At 38.7% G+C, this 23,274-nt stretch overlaps 1 long non-coding RNA gene across 1 annotated transcript; it reads right to left on the bottom strand.

Moving 5' to 3' along the window:
* Positions 1-13,489: 13,489 nt before the first annotated feature.
* Positions 13,490-22,804, bottom strand: LOC146505807 (uncharacterized). The gene is made up of 2 exons (XR_014877696.1): positions 16,713-22,804; positions 13,490-15,757 (listed from the first exon to the last, which is right to left on the bottom strand). It is a non-coding gene; the product is annotated as an uncharacterized LOC146505807 (long non-coding RNA).
* Between the last annotated feature and the right edge of the window lie 470 nt (positions 22,805-23,274).

Below are 23,274 nucleotides of genomic sequence, written 5' to 3'. Positions count from 1 at the left end.
CGTGCCTGGCACTGGAACACTGCAGCAGGTCCTTTGGGTCCAGAGGGTTGCTGGTTGCATCCTGGCATGGCTGATGAATGACGGTCACAAAATTTGTCAATATTGTCGCTTGAATTTCCAATCAACAGTATTTTTGTCCCATTTGGATTAAAATTTCATAAATGAGCAAAAGAGGAGAATTTGCAACCTGCAAAGAACCTTTCAAGTTAAAAGCCTGACTGACAGTCTTCTCAGTGGCAGAAATGTAATTTAGAGGACCACAGTCTTCCGATGCGTTGAGCTTAAAGGTTAGCAATTTAGCGCAAACGTGCTAATATTCAATCAAGCCGCACTAACTATCAGGAAGCGCCGTGTGGCTGCAGGCTTTGGACCCAGTATGCAGGAGTCAAGAGGCAAAATGTGACTGAATCACAGAGATATGAGACACTTGGAAACCAGGCAAAATCACGTAACATGGAGAAAGGAACACACGACAATGACGGAAGGACGTGACATGGGGCAGTGGGAAACCAACGCAATAAACACACAGTAGGTGATGAGACAAAGGGAGAACCAATGGGAAACACGGCAGGGAAAATCAGGGGTAACGAGACAGGGGAAGCAAACAGAACATAATACAGAGGGATTATCATAACAGAACAGGGACGAGGACTACAACACACTGTTTTGACAAAGACACAAAGACAGGCCTAAGTTAACACAGGGGAGTTGAGAACACTGGGGAAGAGCTGAACTATAAAGCAATAAGGGATTAAATACACTACAGGAATGACTAAAGAACCTGTGTTATTAGTAAGGTTATAAAACAATAGTGTGAATGAATGAAACCTGTCAGTAATTTCTCTTCTGTCTCTTAAGTGTCAGACTGTTGAACCAACATCCACTGGCACCTCCCCTCAGCTCATTAGCAGTCCTTTTATCTTACATCCAGATGTTCAGCATCACTCTTCACCTCTGCTCCTCCACCAGTGTCGACTGCATCGAGGGATATTCCTGTATAGCTCATAGTGAGTGAAAAATACTGTGTGATAGTACAGACAGATATGGACTCAACTGTTTTTCCTTCAGGGTTTCCTTTTTTCTCAAATGATTCGGGTCCCGTTAGCTAAATAGCTAAATCACTCCCCTCCAAGATGAGGCAGTGGCACAGTCATTTGATTATTTTGGGGTATATATCCATTCCTCCTATATATCTCCTCCTGCTCAAGCTCGTCAGGGTGGTCTCAAGGCTGCAAGGAGGCAAACGCTCTCCATTGTGGAGTGGTTATGCCCCAGCTGACTCATTTTAATATGGAGCACTAGCTCTCATCTGAGCTCCTCCCAAAAGACTGCTCTCTTCACCCCATCTCCAAGCCAGAGCCCAAACATCCTTATCAGGAAGCTCATTTTGCCAGTTTTCTTAGTCTTATTCTTTTGGTCACTACCAACAGTTTGTGGCCTCATGTGAGGACCGTGATGTAGAATGACGTGTTAACTGCCTTAAAAATCCCTCTTTGCCACAATGGAAATGTTCTTATCGCTTTAAAAAGATGACACATCGATGAAAAGACGTGTGAATGAATCATCACCGAGCTCGCAGCATTAAAGCCATTAAACTCTCAAAAAAGAATTTTAGAGGAGTGTGTGAAATTCACCACAGACAAATTACACGGTGAGGAAAGATGTGCATGATTTTTGGTTTAACAAAACAAAATGTCCCAAAAAGAGAGAGAGAGAGAGGAAAATGTATCAAATGCAGAGACTTCAGAGAGCTGCAGACGGTACAGAGATGCGAGCAGGTACCCAGGTTTGTGGGCTTGTAAATTTTAAATGTAATACTTTGTATTTGACTGGCTAAAGCGGTGCATCACAGGGCTCTGAAATATGACCAAACGCCCCCCGTGGCAGGAGGAGCCTCTTCTGCGGGAAAGTGGTGCTCTCATTAAAATGAATGAGAAGAAAAAAATGACAAAGAGGAGATGAAAAAGTGGGGAGAGAAGGCGTGCTCAGCTCTAATCTTAAAGCCCAGCAGACTCCTGATCTAAGGGCAGGACATAAGTCTCCTCTGGGTTTTAAAATAGAGGAGAGAGGCTCTGACAGAGACTGGTATTTTGTGCGAGGGAGACTGTGTGTGCGTACAGTGTGTTTAAACGCATGCATCGAGCTGCACTTCATGTGTATCTGCAGAGCTGCTTTAATTTCACCGTGACTCTTCTGTGCTTTTAGCTATTGAGAACAGTGAATGTTTCACTTAAAGCTGCGCACTTCAAAATGAATCCGTTTCACCAGCCTAAAATGCAGGGCTGTGTTAGAATACCACACCACGCTCAGATACTGCTATTTCCTTTTTTTAAGACACACAACTCGCTAGTTTCGTTTTTGTCATTTTCTGTTCTGTGCCAAATGCGACTTCATTATCTTCAGCCACGAAGAAGACTTCAACCGCGCGGCCGTCGTACCGCCGAATCGATTAGTGCATTAATCCACATCACATTACTGTTGTGTGGTCATACGCAACTTTGAAATGGAGAACAGCAGGAGTTTTGTCTCTTCTGCTGTAAACAAACTGCCTCATTACCACTGATGTATACATCCAGAGCCATCTGTCTGGGTGCATTCATGGTAACATAAAAGGCATGGGGGATACACATAGGTATAGGAATGTGAAAAACAAAGTTTTCATAGATACAATAAGTACACCCTTACTTAGCAAGAGTCACCAGAGATGGACCACAAATCACTCCACATTCTCTATTGTTCCCTAATTGCACCGTATTTGAATTACTGTGCAGAGGTGTGGAGCAATACTTACAAATGTTTGCTATCATCAATCTTTCTATTACAAAAAAGGGCCATAAGGATAATCCATAAAACTGGTTACAGAGATCATACAAATCCACTATTCTTAAAATCAAAAATTCTAAAATTCACAGATCTGGTTCATTTTTTTACTGCACAAATTATATATAAAGCAATAAATAACCTGCTTCCTGACAATATTCTAAAAATGTTTTCTAAAAGGGAACGGGGATACAATTTGAGGGGGGAATTAAATTTAAAACATCTCGTATCCGTACAACATTAAAAAGTTTTTGCATCTCTGTGTGTGGAGTGAAGCTGTGGAACAGACTGAGTAAAGATATGAAGCAAAGTCCGAGCATGGCGCAGTTTAAAAAGCGGTTTAAGGAGATGGTTTTTACAGGGTACAGGGAGGAGGTAGAGATTTGATAGGGTGTTCTTGTCCAATATTTTCATGTTTGTGCGGGTGCACGGGTATGTTGGTGTGGGTATATCTGTAGGTTGTGTATCCTTTGAGGTGTTACTGGGGTTATTGAAAATGTGTATATGTGCGGATGTGTATATACATATGTATGGATAGATAGAAACATATATATGTGTATATATACACATATATATATATATATATATATATATATATATATACATATATATATATATATATATATATATATATATATATATATACATATATATGTATATATATATATATATATATATATATACATATATATATATATATATATGTATATATATATATATATATATATATATATATACATATATATATGTATATATATATATGTATATATATATATACATATATATATATACATATATATATATATATATATATATATGTGTGTATAAAAATGAATAATAATAAAAAATACACATGACATATAATGTAATTGCAAGGAGGTATTTCTGTAGTCTATAGATTTCTAGATAGTGGAAAAGGGGTGGGATTAAATAAGCTTATCCTTCTTCCTGCTCCTTTTTGAACATGAAAGTTATTTGTAGATGTGGTTGCTCGTTTTCCTTTTGTTTTGCTTTGTTCATTTGTCTCTTTTAATTCTATGTTGTTGTACTTTTTCAACATGTCCTGGTTGGAAACATTAAAAACAATTTTCCCAGGAGTGAATGACGATCCATCCTAAAGTCCGACAGTGCAATGCTTGGAAAAAAGGCACAAATTCCAACAGCTGCAGCTAAGATTCTGTAGATCTCAGTTAGCATGTTAATTACATCAATATAGTAAAATCAGAAGACGACTGAACAAATATGGTGTCTCTGGAAGCATTTCGAGAACCCCCCCCCCTCCCCCATCCCCCCCAACTGTCAGCATGCTGGTGAGAGGCTGAGGCATTGGGCTTGTTTTGCACCATGCACCTCAGTAGGAATTTAATGTTTGGTTGCTTGATCAAAGTGAACTTTTCATTTTGTATAGCTTTGTTTCAACCGCAGGGACAGCTCTGTAGCAACCTTTGAAACATTTGAGAAAAAGTTTGTGTATTGATGATATTTCTGAACTGAATGGTTCATAGCAAAAAAAAAAGTGAACATTTCTGCTGGAATAAAACCCAGTTGGTGCCATTTGAAGTCAGTTAATTAGTTGAGGTAGCCTCTCGTTTGGCTCAGATTGTTTTGCACCCCAAAAGTTCCTGCACGGGAATTCGTAATGTTGCTAATTGGTCAGTCAGTACTTTTATGGTTAGGGTAGTGATAAGCTGCCATGTGCTACTTCCAAATGTGATGCTGGCGTCTTTGGTTCCCACTGCAGCTGGATTCCATTCTGGTTTTCATCTGCATTTAAATTTATGAATATTTTTAAAAGAAGATTTTTAGTTGAATTGTTAGAAAAGTCCGTCTTGAGACAACGGCTTTAGTGCTGTAGAAATACAGATAAAAATCAGAAGCCATCTTGACTTATAGGCAGCACCATTGTAGTTCATTTTCTTCTTGGTATGGTCATGCATCCAAAGTCTTCTGTTTGTCTAATTTGGGGTTGTGGTGCCTGGAGCCTGTTCTAGCTGCCATAGGGTGAGAGGCAGGGGGCACCATGCCTATTTTGCAAGTCTGTCAACCCAGTTGGCGCTGACAATCTTTTGAATTCAAAAATAACCCCAAGTTTTGCAAATAAAATAATTACCAAGTGATTAATTTCTCTGAGTAACTTCACAGCAGCACAATAATTCATTTGGGATCCAGCGAGAACGACTCTGTGGGCAGAAGCCGAGTTGTTCACAAAAGAAGTGAGAGAACAATGGTACAAACGAGCACAACTCCTTTCATTATGCATTTTTATATTTTTCACTGTGTGTTAAAAATCATAAATGATGTGTTAACTCCCAGAATAAGTGCCTCGAGCACCGATTAAAATTCATGCTGCAGTACAAGCTGTTTACTCTCGTTAATGAACTGCGGTTCAAATGGAGGATTTAACCACCACGAGACTGTGTGGAGTCTGCAGACATGTTCGTGGTTTTAAAGTTCACGACTTTGTCCCGATGCCAAAGCTTTAGGTTTTCTCGCGGAGCTTTAAATAAGCGGCGATGTCTTCGTGTCACTTTCTAAAGTTCTGCTCTGAAGTTTCTGCTCGTTCACAGCTGAGAGTAGAAGAACTCCAGGTGATACGCTTTGCTTTAACTTTCCAAGCTCGAGTCTGAGATTCTTAAACTGCCATCATCAAGGATTACCCAGAAAGAGACGCTAATATGGATTTATTCCCGAGCCGTTTTTGTGTGAATGATATTGGAATAGCAATTGGTTACTTGATTGTTTGCACAAAAAACTCTGTTATCGCTGCATGTATATAAGAAAACCTTCAGGAAAGTTGATTAAGTCATTTTCTTTGTGGTAGCACACAACAGCGCCGGCTGCCCGAAGGTGTCTGCTAGGTGATGGGATTCACTCGCCCAAGAATATTATTATTGATTTTGATTTTGAGCTACGGCCTACTGAATGCACCAACTTGTTTTTTCAACAGCAAACAGCAGTAGTGGGAGCTATCGTTCAGCTCTAATGACATCATTTGGCAGGGATGCCTTCTCTCCCCTGAACGGGTGGTGTAAATATATTTATTTATCTCTTTCACAGGCAAGTTCGAGAGGGGAGAGGAGATTACCTGTCGAGATTATGCCTGATGATTAATGTTTGTTTGGGCGCTGCGAGATAATGCGCATTTGATTTAATGACTAAAATGAATCGCTTCTTTGCAACTTGCAACTTCAAATAGCTGTTTGGGAAGCAAGGGAGTTTATGGTGGAATAAAATGTCTGAATTTCTAAACAGCAGAAAGATTAAAAGACAGAAATTCACTAAATAGCCGTATGCTTCACGTATTATTGACAGTAATGTCTTCTTTATGGTCGTGAAAAAATATAAATGATTAATGACAATGAGAAAAAATATGCTTGAATAATGTATGCTATTAAGTGTACAATTAGAAGGCTTTTGTACAACTGGGAAATGCTAGGTTGATGTCTGTAGTGAGTTCATGTATGTCTTGGCGAATAACGAATAATGTTTTCATGTTTAAAATTCCCCTGGAGGCAAACTGAGCGAGTTATTGATTCCACCTTTTAAACCATAAACAATCTTATAGTAAAGCGATGGCGTCCAGTGTTCCAGATATCCAAAGAAAAACCATTAGCTGTGCACATTTGCCTTCTTCTTTTTTTCGTTTTTGCCATTTTCTTCAATTAAAGTTAAAAAATTAAAGTTCCTGAAATCGAATATTTGTTGGATTTAAATGTATCATCATCATCATCAACTTTATTTATAAAGCACTTTAAAACAACCACAGCTGACACAAAGTGCTGTACATTGGAACTGTAAAATAAAATTACATAAGATATAAGTAAAAACCAAATAAAAGAAGAGTGAAATCATTAATTAAATAACTACTTCAATTACAAGAGAAACTAAGTCTCGCTGAGGTTAAAAGCCAAGGAATAAAAGTGGGTTTTAAGACGTGATTTAAAAGTGGACAGTGAAGGGGCCTCTCTAACGTGCATGGGCAAATTATTCCATAATTTTGGAGCCACAATAGAGAAGGCCCCGCCCCCTCTGAGCTTCCTCCTGGATCTCGGTACCTCCAGGAGCAGCTGGTCAGCTGACCAGAGAGACCGACAGGGTATGTGGGGATGAAGAAGCTCAGAGAGGTAAGGCGGGGCAAGACTGTGAAGGCATTTAAAAACAAACATAAGAAGTTTAAAATGAACTCTAAAAGACACAGGCAGCCAGTGCAGAGAGGCTAGCACGGGGGTTATATGCTCTCTTTTTCGAGTTCCTGTTAGGAGTCGTGCAGCCGCATTTTGAACCAGCTGCAGACGTGAGAGCAATGACTGACTGACCCCCACATAAAGTGAGTTACAAATGTAGTTCAACAAATGCACCCGTTGCTTAAAATGTGGATCGCACCTGAAGAAGGGTGCCATAAAATAAAAGGGAGGTAACTTCTCATACAAATATGAAATGCATCAACCTCATGTTCCAGCAGCAGAGCCTGAAGCTAGTTCCCATCAGCGTTCCCATGTTCTTACGACTATTCCCTCTGTGGTGTGTTTGTGCCACATTAGTGGCATTTATATTAAGTGAGCTGCAGTTAGCGCAGAATACCAGAAGCGATGGACCACAGCCCTGCGTCGGGCCTCCAGTTATCCCCCATCCTCCTCTTGTGAGAGGCAAACTACTAATAAATGAATCACTCCAGCTGTTTTATTTCATGGTGACTGTGCAGCAGGGAGCTGAAGAGCTTTCACCATAGCAACACAAACAAATCTGATATCAGGGACGTGCGCTCAGCATGTGCGTTTTCAGAAAAAAAAATCTCATCATTGCAGTTAATATTTTTCCATCAAGACCACCGTGATAAAAACAACAAATGTGTATCTTGTATATAGAAATTAAACATTGATGTAAAACGACACAGTTACATACAACTGTCACCTGCTGCACAGAGAATAATTTTAGTGAACACCCCTGTGTGCACCAACTTAAACTCTGGGTCTGTTACCAGGATAACAGACTCTGAAACTCACCCGAGCCCTGGGGTATATCGCCATGGTAACCTATGCTGCAGATCAGCAGGTTTGTAATCACTGCCTATTGGCCAATCATCCATCCATTCTCTTCCGCTTTTCAGGGTCGCGGGGGGCCGGAGCCTATCCCAGCTGTCTGTCCCAGTGGGGATAGATTAACTGGAAACTTTGAATTGCCCGAGGGTGTGAATACGAGAGCGAATGGTTGTCTGTGTCTGTGTTAGCCCAGCGACAGACTGGCGACCTGTCCAGGGTGTACCCTTCCTCTTGCCCCAAGACAGCTGGGATAGGCTCCAGCACCCCCACGACCCTATCGACCAATCAGTTATGCAGAAAATAGCATCACTAGTCGTCTAACAGCCCTCAGAACTGGGAGGAGGGTCTTTGTGCTTCCATGAAGAGCATCAGTATTAAATATGGACTCCTATTCTTTGATTTATTTATTTATTTTTTGGCTGCAAAAAGTTTTACTATCATTTTATCGCATTGATGCTGATATAGGATTGATATATCAAATCAAATCAAAATTTATTTAAATAGCACGTATTAAAACAACAGTGTTGACCATAGTGCTTCACAGTCAGTAAAAGCATGAGACAGTTAAAACAAACAATAAAAGAGGACAACAAACAATAAATGGTAAATGGTAAATGGACTGATTCTTATATAGCGCTTTTCTACTCTCCCGGAGTACTCAAAGCGCTCTATACAACAAGGTAACAACACAACAAGCTGGACCAGCCAACTAGACAGAATCAAAAGCCAAAGTAAAAAAATAAGTTTTAAGACGTGACTTAAAAGACTGGATCGACTCGGCAGTACGAATATGAACAGGGAGGTTATTCCAGAGTCTGGGTGCCACGGATGCAAAGGCCCGGTCACCTCTCGACTTCATTCGAGTCCGAGGTTGTGCTAGGAGCATGTGATTGGACGATCTAAGTGCTCTGTTGGGATTGTATGAGTGGAGTAGTTCAGAAAGATAGCTGGGCGCTAAATTATTCAGAATATTAAAAATAAACAAAATAATTTTAAAATCTATACGATATTTAACAGGGAGCCAATGTAATTTGGCTAAAATTGGAGTTATGCGTTCAAGGATTTTCGTACCTGTTAAAAGACGCGCAGCTGCATTTTGAATTAACTGAAGCCGGCAAAGAGAGGAGTGTTGGAGGCCCGAGTAGAGGGAGTTAAAGTAGTCCAATCTGGATGTAATAAATGCGTGGATAAGCTTTTCAAGGTCCTTTAAAGGAAGGAACGGCTTTGCTTTGGAAATCTGACGCAACTGGTAAAAGCTGTTTTTTACCACAGTGGAGACCTGTTTCTCGAGTTTAAAAGAGCCATCCAGGAACACTCCGAGGTTTCTTACAGTAGGCGAGAGATGGCTAGCGAGACGGCCTAGTGAATCAGCTAACTGGTCTAGCGGAGTGTGACTACCAAAGACTATGATTTCGGTCTTATTCTCATTCAATGTAAGAAAATTATGTGATAACCAAATTTTAACTTCATGCAAACAGTTGAACAGAGGTTGCAAAGAAGCAGTCACATCGGATTTCAAAGGTGAATAAATCTGGATATCATCGGCATAACAGTGAAAGGAGATGTTGTATTTTCGAAAAATTTATCCCAACGGCAACATGTACAAAGAGAAAAGAGCAGGACCGAGCACGGACCCTTGAGGCACACCACAATAAATAGGGGCAGAAGCCGAGGAGTGTTGCCCCATAGCAACAGAGAACGACCTCTCTGAGAGATTTAAACCGAGATAAAACCGTACATATGATTCTATAACAGGACACACAATTGTTCATGTGGATTTCGTTTTCTCTTGTAGAGTAAACCTACATTTGAATTTTGTTTTTAATTCATTCTTTATACTCAGAGTCTGTTTACTCACACAGTCTGCAGTTTTTGCTGCCGTTCTTTCCTGGTTTTAATTCACACTGCTGCTTTATCTTTGGCAGCGTTCTTGCTTTCATCCTGTATTATATGTTTAGCCTTTTTATATTTTTTCTGATGATATAGTTTCATTTTCTCTTTCTGATCATTTTATTTTAAATTTCCAAAATATAACACAGAAACAAAAACAACCTCCCCCCCCCCCCAAAAAAAAGTTGCGTTACAGAAAAAACAGTTAATTCCAACAAACTTGCACTTCAAAAAAAAAAATTTAATTAAAAAAATAAAATAAAATAAAGAAAAAAAAATATATATATATATATATTATTAATATATATATATTAATATATATATATATATATATATATATATATATATATATATATATATATATATATATTAATAATATATATAGAGAGATATATATATATATAAAATATATATAAAAATATATAAATATATATATATATATATATATATATTATAAAAAAATATATATATATATTATTAATATATATATAATATATATATATATATATATATATATATATATATATATTAATAATATATATATAGATATATATATAGATATAGATATAGATAGATATAGATATAGATATCTATAGATATCTATATCTATATCTATCTCTATCTATCGATCGATAGATAGATATAGATATATAGATATAGATATAGACATATATATATATATACACATATATATACACATATATATATATATATATATATATATATATATATATATATATATATATATCTATATAGATATAGATATAGATATATAGATATACATACACAAAAACCTAAAATTAATGAAAGTTTACAAATCTAGTTTAGCCCAGTCTGGCTTTTGCAAAGTTTTCCAAAAAGGGGTTCCAGACAGTCAGAAAAGAGTCTTCTGAGTATTTACTGAACCTTTCCATTTGTATTATGAACATCATGTCTGTTACCCACAACTGAAAGGAAGGAGGGGTGGGGGACTTCCATTCCCTCAGTATTATTCTCTTGGCAACAATCAGGCCTAGTTCCAGTGGCCCCTGCAATTTAACCGGAAGTAGCTCTGACGATGGAGAACATCCAAAAATTACAAGTTCAGGTTCAGGCTGTAAAGGTTTCATATATGCCTTGGAGTACCAGTCAAATATTTGAAACCAAAAGCCTCTTAATGAGGGACAAGACCAAAAGGCATGAAACAACGTACCTTCTGCTCGTCTACACCTGTCACATATTGGGGAGATAGAAGGATAAAACTTGTGCAGTCTGACCTTAGACTAGTGTAACCGGTGGAGGATTTTAAATTGAATTAATTGATGTCTTCTGTTTATAGAGCAGGAATGGATTTTGGACAGACACTTACTCCACATAGATGCCCGATTCTTTCTCCCAAGCCTGCCTAATCTCAACGGTATACATTACAACAGAGTCGCCAAATAATTGTACAATTTTTGTGATAAGATGGAATCAGGTTGGCTCTTGAGTATTTCATAGATCCCGTGCTCCGAATGTAAAGTTGCAAAGTCTTTAAACTTAGTATGAATGTAATGCCTGACCTGTGAATGTGGCAGATTATATTTCTCCTTTACTTGACCAAATGACAAGAATTTGTTATCAATATACATATCTTTAATAGACACTAAACCCTTGTCTCTCCAGTCATGATAAATCTTGTCTTGCCAAGGAGGCATAAAATCATGATTAAAACATATTGGCGTCTGTACAAATGTGTCTGGCAATGCCAAAAATCTTCTAATCTGATTCAAAATTCTGATGGGTTGATTTAATACAAACCCCAGACCTTTTTTAGTGTCTAATTTTCCAAGCTTAGTAAATAACAGCCGACAGAGAGGAATTTTTCACTAATTCAGCTTCTAGTCTAACCCACAATGGGGACGTCGATGCCTGATTATCCGAGGAGTCCTGCTGCCAGAACACTAATGCTCTGATATTAGCAGCCCAGTAGTAATTTTTAAAAACGGGCAGACCCAGCCCTCCTTCTCTTTTGTTTTTCTGCAAATGCACTTTAGAGTTTCTAGCCCTTTTACCATTCCAAATATAGGACTGAAGGATTGAGTCCAATTGTGTGAAAAAGGCTGCTGTAAGATAAATGTGGAGATTTTGACATAAATATAAAAATTTAGGAAGAGAAATCATCTTAATTGAATTAATACGTCCAATCATTGACAAAGGTAGTGTTTTCCAGTATTCAATGCTTTGCTTTAGACCTGACAGATACTCATTGAAATTCAATTTGAATATTAATTTGGGATCTCTAGGTATAATCAAGCCGAGATAGTTTAGATCAGGGGTGTCAAACTCCAGGCCTCGAGGGCCGGTGTCCTGCAGGTTTTAGATCTCACCCTGGGCCAACACACCTGAATCAAGTAATCAGTTCATTACCAGGCCTCTGGAGACCTTCAAGACATGTTGAGGAGGGTATTTAGCCATTTAAATCAGCTGTGTTGGATCAAGGACACATCTAAAACCTGCAGGACACCGACCCTCGAGGCCTAGAGTCCGACACCTGTGATTTAGATGATTCCTGACTACTTTGAATGGAACTTGCTGCAGAAATTCTGGCGACCTATTGTTGGAGAGAGGCATAAATGCACATTTTGACCAATTAATGACATATCTCTCTTTCTCTCACCCCAACCGGTCGCAGCAGATGGCCCCGCCCCTCCCTGAGCCTGGTTCTGCTGGAGGTTTCTTCCTGTTAAAAGGGAGTTTTTCCTTCCCACTGTCGCCAAAGTGCTGCTCATAGGGGGTCATATGATTGTTGGGTTTTTCTCTGTATCTATGAAGCGCCTTGAGGCGACTTTTGTTGTGATTTGGCGCTATATAAATAAAATTGAATTGAATTGAATTGAATATCCTGATAATTTACCAAAAGCTGCGATCAGGCTGAGGAGCAGAGGAACAGATTGTTCAGCATCCTGCAAGTTTCATTTTCTTTTAAGAAACAAAATAAGCTTTGTTGTTATCAGCGCACTTATCAATAATAGTGATTGATCAGATGCAAATGCGCAGGGGAAACTCTTGGTTGACATCAGCTTTGTATGACTGCCATGAATGCTGATGTTAGGTGAATTCTGACAAAGATATCCCAGGTTATGCTCAACAGGTTTTGTAGTACAGGGCCCTGGTGGCCGGCAGTGTTCCTCCAACAAAATGATTTTCTCTGTGACTCCTCCCCTCCTCCTGCAGCTGAAGCAGCTGTCTGAGACTTTCTTTTCTCACAGCGAGTTATTCAGCAGACGTTTACATCTTTACAAATGAATAAACATTTATAAAGTTGTGTTGGTCACACTGATGGAAAAATGACAATCACAGCTGGTGTCTTGTTAGAGGTGATGTGAATACCTGAGTAAAGACGAAACTTAAACAACTTTAAGATTCAGAAACTGGACTACATTTAGTTTTTTTTAATCCAGGCTGCAGACGGCCTGGATTTTTTACGACAGCATTTCATATTCACGCACTGAAACTGTCATGGAGCCAGGGTTGTTGTGTTGTTGTATTTTTAAGAACACACACAATCCTTCTGTTGTGAAACCTCCATGGGAAATGCAAAGAACAGTTGTATTTGTTGTCATCTTTCGTCCACCTGCCCTTATTCAGTATCTCTGATTTTTTTCAGAATTTTTTCTTCATTGAAGCCACAGTTCAGATAGAATTCAATTCAATTTTATTTATATAGCGCCAAATCACAACAAAAGTCGCCTCAAGGCGCTTCATAGATACAGAGAAAAACCCAACAATCATATGACCCCCTATGAGCAGCACTTTGGCGACAGTGGGAAGGAAAAACTCCCTTTTAACAGGAAGAAACCTCCAACAGAACCAGGCTCAGGGAGGGGCCGGGCCATCTGCTGTGATTGGTTGGGGTGAGAGAAGGAAGACAGGATAAAGACATGCTGTGGAAGAGAGACAGAGATTAATAACAGATATGATTCAATGCAGAGAGGTCTGTTAACACATAGCGAGTGAGAAAAGTGACTGGAAAGAATAAGTACAGCATGTGATTCTAACATTTACATGTAGATGTTGAGAAGCCTTAACGATGTATTTGAGTTATAATTGGAATAAACTGGCTTCCCTCAAAATACAAATATACTGGACACTGTGGTTCCTCTGAAAAAGCGACCAATCAGTGATGTTTGACTCCTTGGTATTGCATCCCACGATTCATAAGCGAATTTAGATGACCTTCATTTTGGCCTAGAAAAATAGTTTGTTGCCCTATAAAAAAAAAAAATCGATAAAGTTTGAACATTTTATTGTTTGTCACTGAGAGGAAAACAAGAACGACCCCAGGTTTCTTTTTGGCATTGTGTCCAGGCTCATAAAGAGTCAGAGCTCTGTTCAGCTGAGTATTCCTCTAACTTTTAAAAGTTTCCTTACAAATACAATTTAACCATTAAAAAAATCACAGAAATCCTACAGATGTCTCATTAAGAACAGCAACTTTAATACCTGAAGATCTTTATTTCGACTCTCTCCTTTCCTTCCTCTTAGCTTCAACATCTTCTTTAGACTCTTTTACTACAAGACTATTAAACTTACTGTTAATACCACAATTTTAAATATGATTGATTTGTCAATATTAACAGGATACATATCAGAGAATTTCAAGTTAGCTGTAATTAAACCGCTACACTTGCTCGATCCAGCTGTCTTAGGGAAGCATACACAGATTTCTTAGCTTCATTATATTTGAAAAATTGTTTTCACAACTCGGTGACCATTTTCAGAGGAATGGTTTATTCTACGGGTGTCAGTGAAGATTTAGAGGGCTCTGACAGCTAAGATCAGTACTTTTTATACATGCTTCCTTTTGGTTGAATATAAATACTCCATCTATTTTCACTGCAGATGATACACAGCTTTATTTATATATGATATATCTTAAAGACACAAATGACCTGGATGATCTGTCATTTTGTTCTCTTATATTCAGACGAAGCTGAGGATATTTTATTTGGCTATAAATATCTCAAAAACATTGTAATTTACTCAGGGTAATGTTACCTTAGCCTCCAACAACACAGGATGTCCTTCAGTCTATACATTAAACAAACATGTTCCGTTTTCTTTCATTTGAAAATGATCTCTATGCAGGACTCTCGTCATTCATTTTTATCTGGTTGTTCAAAAAAAATGCTTAAAAAGCCTTCAGTTAATTCAGAATTCTGCAGCGAGACTACTGATGAGAACGAGGCCATATCTCACCCATACTGGCTTCCCCACATGAGCTCCCTGTTAAATCATATGTGAATTTAAAACCCTTCCCCTCACATATAGTCTTAAATAATCACACCCCATTAGAAATGACTGAAAGATTTATTAGGCTGTGTTTTGAGTTTTGTTCAAAAAAGAATGACTTCATATAGGAAAAAAAGATATCACATCTGCAGGACACCTTAAACTAGTTTTTTAATTAAGCAGCAAGGCAGAACAAAGTCGGGGCTGTATCAAGACACGAGGACTAAACCCCGATTCAACCAGACCCAGAACTGATCCGGAATTAAAACAGGACTACAACAGTTCAAAATCAGGACTTAACCAAAACAGAACCAGAATCAAAACTAGATGATAGCAGCACTAAAAATAATCATAGACCTGCAGTACACTTATTTTTTTAAATTTTACCAAAGTCCACTATTTAGATTCAGAAAGGTTTATATAATTATTCAGCCTTGTTGTGCAAACAAGCCTGCATAACCTAATAAATATAGAATTAGAAAAATAACAAATTGTCACGTTACTGGGTCTATTGACCCGGCGTTTTGAGTTATAGTTTGTTTGGATGTTATGTTTAAGTTCTTTAGGTTATCTAAGCTCATTTGTTTTTTTCAATTCCCCTTGTGTCTACAGCTGTGTTTTAGTCTCCCGTTGCCCTTTATGTGTTCGAGCTGTATGTCTTATGATGTCAAGTGTATATTGTCATGTCTGCGTCGCATGTTTCCTGTTTTATTTTGAAAGTCTGTGTCCTATGTCAGTGTAGTCAGCTTTGCTTCCTTTAGCTGTGTCCCAAAACGTCGGCTGCATCCTCCTGAGGCCGCATTTGAAGGCCGATTACGTCACAGTCATGCGACGAAGGCTGTCCCAATTCGTCGACTCCTTCAAATGCGGCCGACAAATGCGTCCTTCATTTCCCCGAATTTGAAGGATGGGTCGGGTGTGTCCTTCGTGGCCCACCATATCCCAGAATTCATAGCGCGGCCCAGCCAAATTTCAGCTGCCAACAATGGCGGCCGCTAGTGAGTTTTAAAATTACTCTTATTAATCTTTCTGGGTCACAAAATAAACTTTTAACATATTTTAAGGCGAGAAAGTAGCTGCGTAAATTACAAATATATGCTCGGTTTATCAAGACATCGCATATTTGCAAAAGTGCGGCGACGTTTTCGGAGACGTCTGTTACCCACCAGCTCGATAGCAAGCCGGGGGGTTCAATGGTCACTCCAGCCGGCGAGAGCAGCAGACTCCCGGCTTCATCGTTTTCAGACCCCCTTTCGCTACTCAGGTTAAACATGATATATAAGTCACTCAGATAACTTAAAAATGTAATTGTTTGCCTTTTTTGGGTGTTTTATTTGTTCTGGAGTAAATCGGTTTGGCTGAGATCAAAGTTATTAGATTATTAGATTAAATAAAACTTTATTATTCCCCCGGGTGGGTTCCTCCGGGATTTTCACACAGCTGAATAAACGTTAAACAGAAAACTGATTAAACAGAAGTGTGAGACGGTCGAGAATTTTCACCAGTGTCCTGTTATATTTTAAATAGCAAGGAGTAGACGGCCGAGTTTATTAAACTCCACTGACACAGCGGTGACGCTAATCAGAAGGCTGGACCGTCCCATTTCACAGTCTCGCACTTCCGGCCTTCTCGGTCTTTGAAGGACGCGGCCCACGTAGACCGCGAAGGCCGGGTCCTCCGAAGGATGCAGCCGACGTTTTGGGACACAACTTTTGTCTCCTCATGTCAGTCTAGTGTCAGCTGTTTTCACCATGTGTTTCCACTCCCCCTAATCAACCATTTGACTAAGGCTACGTTCACACTGCAGGCGAAAGCGCATCAAATCCGATTTTTTGACCCTATGCGACCCATATCCGATCATGGTATGACAGTGTGAACGGCACAAATACGATATTTTCAAATCCGATCTGGGTCACTTTCGTATGTGGTACTGAATCCGATACATATCCGATGTTTTAGAAAGCGACTGCTGTGTGAACGGTCATGTCGCATTAAATCCGTCTTTTACGTCACTGACACAAGACAGACGCCAATTATCAGCGCAGGAGAAGCGCCCGATAAGACATCCCGAACGCTTCCTGGCCATCCGGTGAAACTGTTGGGAAGACAACTTTGGAGAAACATTAACATTTTATTTGTACTGTATAATCTGCAGATTCTGACAGAAATCTGCAACTATCCTTTGAAGCACCGCTCCTCTAAAACAGCAATAAGGATCATTATTAGGTTATTTACATTATTATGTAAATAACAAAATAACTTAAAGCAAAAATTGGGAAACGTAAAGTCCGAAGTCTTTATATTAAGGCCATCAGTCAAACAATACTGTTGGTCTGGGTCTAAACAGAGCGTGTTGTGTGTGACGTCTTCTTTTGCGCATGCGGCCGCTTTGAGCGTTCACACTAGAGCGCGTTTGCTGTCGCATTTTATTTGTAGTGTGAACGAGCAGACAAAAAAATTGGATTTGATCAAAAAATCGGAATTGAACAAAAAATCGGAATTGAGCATTAAGACCTGCAGTGTGAACGTAGCCTAACATGTGTGTCTCATCTGCTCTTGTTCCATCTCTGTTCTGTCCTCATTCTCCCTCTTTGTGCTGACAATCAAGCCAAACAGCAACATCATCAAATATACAGTAGAAACCAGATATTTATTACTCTTCAGATAAAAACACTTTTTTAATTGTAACATCAAATCAGACTAAATGTTTATTTTTCTTTAGATAAATATAAAAAACACATTTGTTAAATTTAAGAGTAAAGAGAGAAAATCTGTATTTCTTAATTGTAAATGGCACCAAATTGTATTCAAACTGAGCCACACTTATGGAGCTCCACAATTCTTTTCCTGGTGTTTTGTTGACATCTCTTGATGTTCCCATGTCACAGAAACAGGCTCTGTGTTTTGCCTTATATGCATCCACAGCTGTGCCACCAATTTACTCACATGGACTCTACTAACCAATCAGAAGCTTCTTCAGCTCAGAATGAAATCGTCTGCAGTTTTCTTATTAATTAACAATAAACTTGTGTATATGTGCTCCTACATCTGATGAAAGTGATAAAAAATAGACACCTGTCTCTCTTTATTCTGACATTTAACTAATTCAAAAGATATTTCAATATTTATTTATCTAAAACAAAACAAATTTACTCTAAATTGATGTTTAACAGTAAAAAAAAAAAAAAGTTTTTATGTTTTTTCCCTAAAGTAAATGTAAATATCTGGTTTTAACTGTGAATATACTGCTGTGTATTGAAATTCCTCTTGTTTTGCATAGAAATATACTGAACAACATACAAAGCATAATATATAAAATAACATCTACCTGAGTTTTTCTTTGAAAGAAGCTCCTCATGTCCATTGTTGTGTTCATCAGTACATTACTGAAACCGGTTTAGAGAGTTTATTTAGCCGTGGAGGGAAACAACTGAATATATGAAGTAAACACACATGTGAGCTGAGACTCTCTAAAGAAACAGCGTTGTTGTTGTTCAGCTTTTCATTTCACCTTTTGTTGATTCACTCGAAGAGGAAGTAACGTAATATGGGTCAAGTGATCAGTTTGATATCTTTTGTGATGCACCGTCATGTTTACATTATTTGTACAGTACCAATGATTTGCTTTGGTACCTGCTCAAACTTAAGCTGTATGGCGCTTCTCCTACAGCAAACTCGCAGACAGCAGCTTCTCCCCCCTCGCTCACAGGCGTAAGTGCTGTGCTCAGTCGCCCTCTGAGCTCGGATCATACCAACATTAGGGGGAATTTACGACTGTGCGCTATGTGCTTCGAATATTGTGTGTAATTTTTGTTTTATACAGTTGTCAGTCAGGCATCTAACTGTGAAACAAATTACACTCCAAAAGACCCCGGGCTTCTGAAAAAATGACACGGGCGCCACCCCACCCTCCCCCCGCTTCGCCGATGGTTGACTCCAAATCTCCCGACCATTATGTCGATCTGAGAAAGCAAGACCGAGACAGCGAGACCAAGACAAGACCAAGACCACGTAAAAGTGGTCTCGAGACATCCAACTCTACTATTAGGCCACTCGTGTGTGGAACCTGCTCTAATTGTGGGATTAGACTCAAAACTTTCCTTTTTGATAAAGATTATAGTTACTTTCTTTAACAGGCAAAATGTTATATGAATGAACCAGAATTGCATCCCAGCCATGTGTTTATATAGAAGGCGAAAGACTCGTATCCACTTGCAAGCCTCCTCTCTGCTCCACATGCATTTTAGGAGATTGGCATCCTGAGACTGATTTCTGGGTCACAGACAGAAGGACGGGGCACAGAGGAGGCACAAATTAGTAAAATGAGAAAAGCATTTGGTCTCACAGCTTCCTTGATGATGGCTTTCTTTCACTTATGTGCACACGCACGATTAACTCTAGCCAGCTTCTCCGGAACATAAATTAATTAACAGAGGTTTAGACTGAGTTTGTTAAACCTGCCTTCTGGAATAAGGCACCAGTCCAACAGCATTAAATGCTTTGCAAAGCTTTAAGTAGCGTCAGGTGGATAAAATAACCTTAAATAGACCTTATAATACCTTTTGCGTCATGCACAGCGTGGAGCTTCATCAGTGCTTTTGTGACTCATGACAAGTAAAGTGAGTCAGGACCAGAAAATGACAGATGCATGAATTGGTCAAAACACAGAATAAAGTCAGAAAATCTGAGGTTTAATAAACAAACTAGCTACTAGTTCTGAAAAAACAGAGAAAAATAATAAGAATAAAACAGTTCCAAACAAAAAACAGCTCATGTAGACTTAAAGGGGTTGATAAAAAGCAAGGAAAGCTGAGAATGCTCAGCAGGAGAGTACAAAGACAAGCTACAGGGGATATGTATATAAGACTAATTCATGCTAGTTGCTGTAGGTAAGTGATGAAGCTCTAACTGCACATTTGCATTTCATCTCTTAATGCTTAAAACACTTGTCAGCTGTAGAACGCTTGATTGTAAGTCTGACTTTAGCACAATATTCCCAAATTAGTTGAAATACGTAATAAATGTTTCCACATTTCCCACAAATGCCTCCAAAAGCATGTTGAATGAGGAGGATCAGGCTTGTATCATGTGTGCATGTTGTACATCTTTCATTTTTATATGAAAAGTACAACATTGTGGTTTTGTTGTTAAAAATGTACACTGATACTTTAGGATTATAGATTATTATCATTTTCATTACATTCTATCAACATTTCTTTTAAATGCTTTTTCTTAGTTATATTCTCTTGATAACTGGCAAAGAGACAAATGACTACATGCACACAGAGAGGAGCTAATAATGAAGATAAGTCTGAGTGTAAGTCCGAAAGTAAACCAACTGAGACACATAAGAAAAGCTTACCAAAGGTAGATGTCACGTAGACATGTGGATTGCTTAGTGATCCATAAAAAAGAGCACATTTCATGTAGCTGATCACACTATGTACAATTTTCTTTTGACAGTGACAAGTAGTGACACTGATCCTACTGAACACAGTAGCAAATATAGAGGAGAACAGAAGGCAGAAATAGCTGGAAAAACCCCCAAACTCAGACATATTACACAGCAAATACTTTACAAAAACCCTGGACCATCATATGAGACAGAAACATGCGACACGGGCAAGAGGTAAACATTAAAATGACTGCAGACGCGATCCGACAGCGTTACATACGTTTTTTCTGCCATCTACACTTTATTATTAGCTTTTTTCTTTTACCATCAGTAGGGATTTATATGTCATCACCAGTCAGTACTTTACATCTGCTACACTAATGTTTTACCTCAAGAAGTCTGTAAGCTTCATTTCCACCACCTCGCACTATGTATGTGGATAAATGAACGTTAGCACTTCACAAATCCTGAGAGCCACACTCTCTAAAAAAAGACTTTGTGCAGGTGGAGTGATAGCACGTGCTGAGCCTGCACTGTAGAAACGTTCCCGTTCCTCCTCTACACTGCATTTGAAAGACGCTATCAGCCTAATTACAAAGTTTAATAGTCAGTCCTGCCTGTGTGAATTAGCAAAATTTGTTAAATGAGATCATTTGCTGCTCTTGGGGAGCCATTGGTGTATTTTATTGCCATGCAGAAGTTGGCAGAATTTGGAAAAATCACGAGAATCTGAGTGCACCCGAGAGCACATGAGCTCATTACGTCAATTGTATTAAGGCTGTCCTTTAAAATGTCTTTAAAAATGTATAAATTCCACCGTTTCTAGTTTTGCACAAGCTCTTAATAACAGAGGAGAGGATCTTAAGGCGTCAGGTTATCTTTCTAAAATCACCAAATATCACAGATTTTAATAAGTAAAAGTGGACAACCTTTAACATTGCCTGCTTCTCCTTAGCATTTTCTATTTTTAATTAAAACATGCAAATATCCTAATACCTCAAACATTCAACACCGAAACTAAAGAAAGAAGGATGTTATCATTAAGTCAGCACCGTCACAAACAGATCCGCTGTCAGACATTAGCGTTTCAATATTCTTTAAGGAATTATTTTTTGGCATTATTCTGCATTTCTAATCCCTGCACAGCAACTAATCATATGTATCTGGAGCATGTGAGGCTTCCACAGCTGCAGCGTAGATCCAAAGTCCTGACTCCAATTCTTCTCTCCAACCTCTCCTTATCCAAAGAACACTTTGCTGTTTCCCAGCAAAGCACAACACTGCTCACTGCTCAATACATTTACACAAGATCACTTGGGAACAAAAGAGTACAAACCAAGGTCTTTTACCGCTGGCCTCTAAAAAGCTGTTGAAGGATAAATGCAATTTCCCCTTTGCACTTTCAGTTTTTCAAGGTGTTTGAAGCTCAGTTTGAGTTTTATTTAGTAGCAAAAGTTCAAAATGCAAACAGCATCAGAATAACAAAGAACAAGGGGTGCATGAACGAGAAAAAAGGCTCATTTATCAGCTGGGCCTAAGAAACAATATCAAAGAAAGGGAGATGCATGGACTGCACTGCAGCACAGTGCTAATTGAAAGCAAACAAATCTTGATTTTTACAACCACAGTCTGAAGAAGCAGCTATGTCTCTATTTCTCTCTTTTCTTTTGATCAGCCCAACCTGACAGGTCAGGTGGCTTCCTTACCAGGTAGCCACCAGGTTCTCCATGAGTTTAACCGCTCTGCTTTCACCAAGTTAGGTGTTCATGGCTCCAAAAACGAGTCAAGGAAACCTCTGTATTTATATTTTTGCAATATACTGGGATATTTACCTGACTTTTTACAGGAATTACTCCATCAATTATTATTAATTAATACATTATGAAGGATCAAAGTTTAGGGAAATAAACAGGCAGCTGTCTGCTGAGTGTTGTTTGTTCCTTTTGGAGCATTAATATGTCAAATATGACTTTTAATTTGCATGTTAATTAGGGCTAATTGGTAAGTGTCCATCCATCGCATAGATGGTGTATGGGTGCAGTTTGCTAAACAATGTTAGGTGTTAAAAGTTATATATCGTCTCATCCAATCATGTTTTCTTCTGGCTCAAAACCAGCAAAAAAAGCTGCAAAAATCCTCAAACTTAAGCTTAAAAAGGAGCAGTTCATGCACACACTCCATCCAGCTTTTATATGCAGTCTCTGGGCTCTACCTTAAACTATTGATGTATATCTATTGATCTATCTATCTATTGATTTAGATGAAGATAGTGAGGTTTTCATTAATGCCTCTGAAACCTGTAAATCTGTATAGTTTAGGCTGTTGCCTCTCCCTATTCCTGCGAGGGTTTCCCTGCCTTCCTCCCACAGTGCAAAGAGGGAAATGTTTGGTTGTTTTGGAGATTATAGCTGGTGTCACGTAAAGGAATGTTATTTTTCGGTCACTATGTTATTATTCACATGCACAATCATTATTTCATCACTACTTCATCAGTCTATCACCTATCATTATCATTATTCAGTTATCATCCTTATTATCATGTATCATTTGTCACATTCTAGATGCAATGCTTCATCATACATAGCACCAGTACAGTGATGGGATCAGTGTAAGAAGTCAAATGAGGACACTCACCTTTTGGTGGCCTGGTCCAACAATCTTACACAACAGAACACTCGTCTTACACAGTTGTTCTGTTCTATGACCATAAATGGGGAACATCTGGTTTCGAGTCCGGGAAGGCTTGTTGTTGTTCTGATATGATCATGTCCAGGAATTGTTCTGACGTCATAAAGACTATAAAGCTTTCTGTTTTGGAGATGAGCGGAGAGACTGGCTCCCACACTGTATAATCCGTGTGTGTTTAATAAATCACTT

This window comes from Neolamprologus multifasciatus, chromosome 13, assembly GCF_963576455.1.
Source record: "Neolamprologus multifasciatus chromosome 13, fNeoMul1.2, whole genome shotgun sequence".
NCBI lineage: Eukaryota > Metazoa > Chordata > Actinopteri > Cichliformes > Cichlidae > Neolamprologus > Neolamprologus multifasciatus.
The sequence above is the reverse complement of the archived record's forward strand: the minus strand, read 5'-3'. Positions and strand labels throughout refer to the sequence as shown.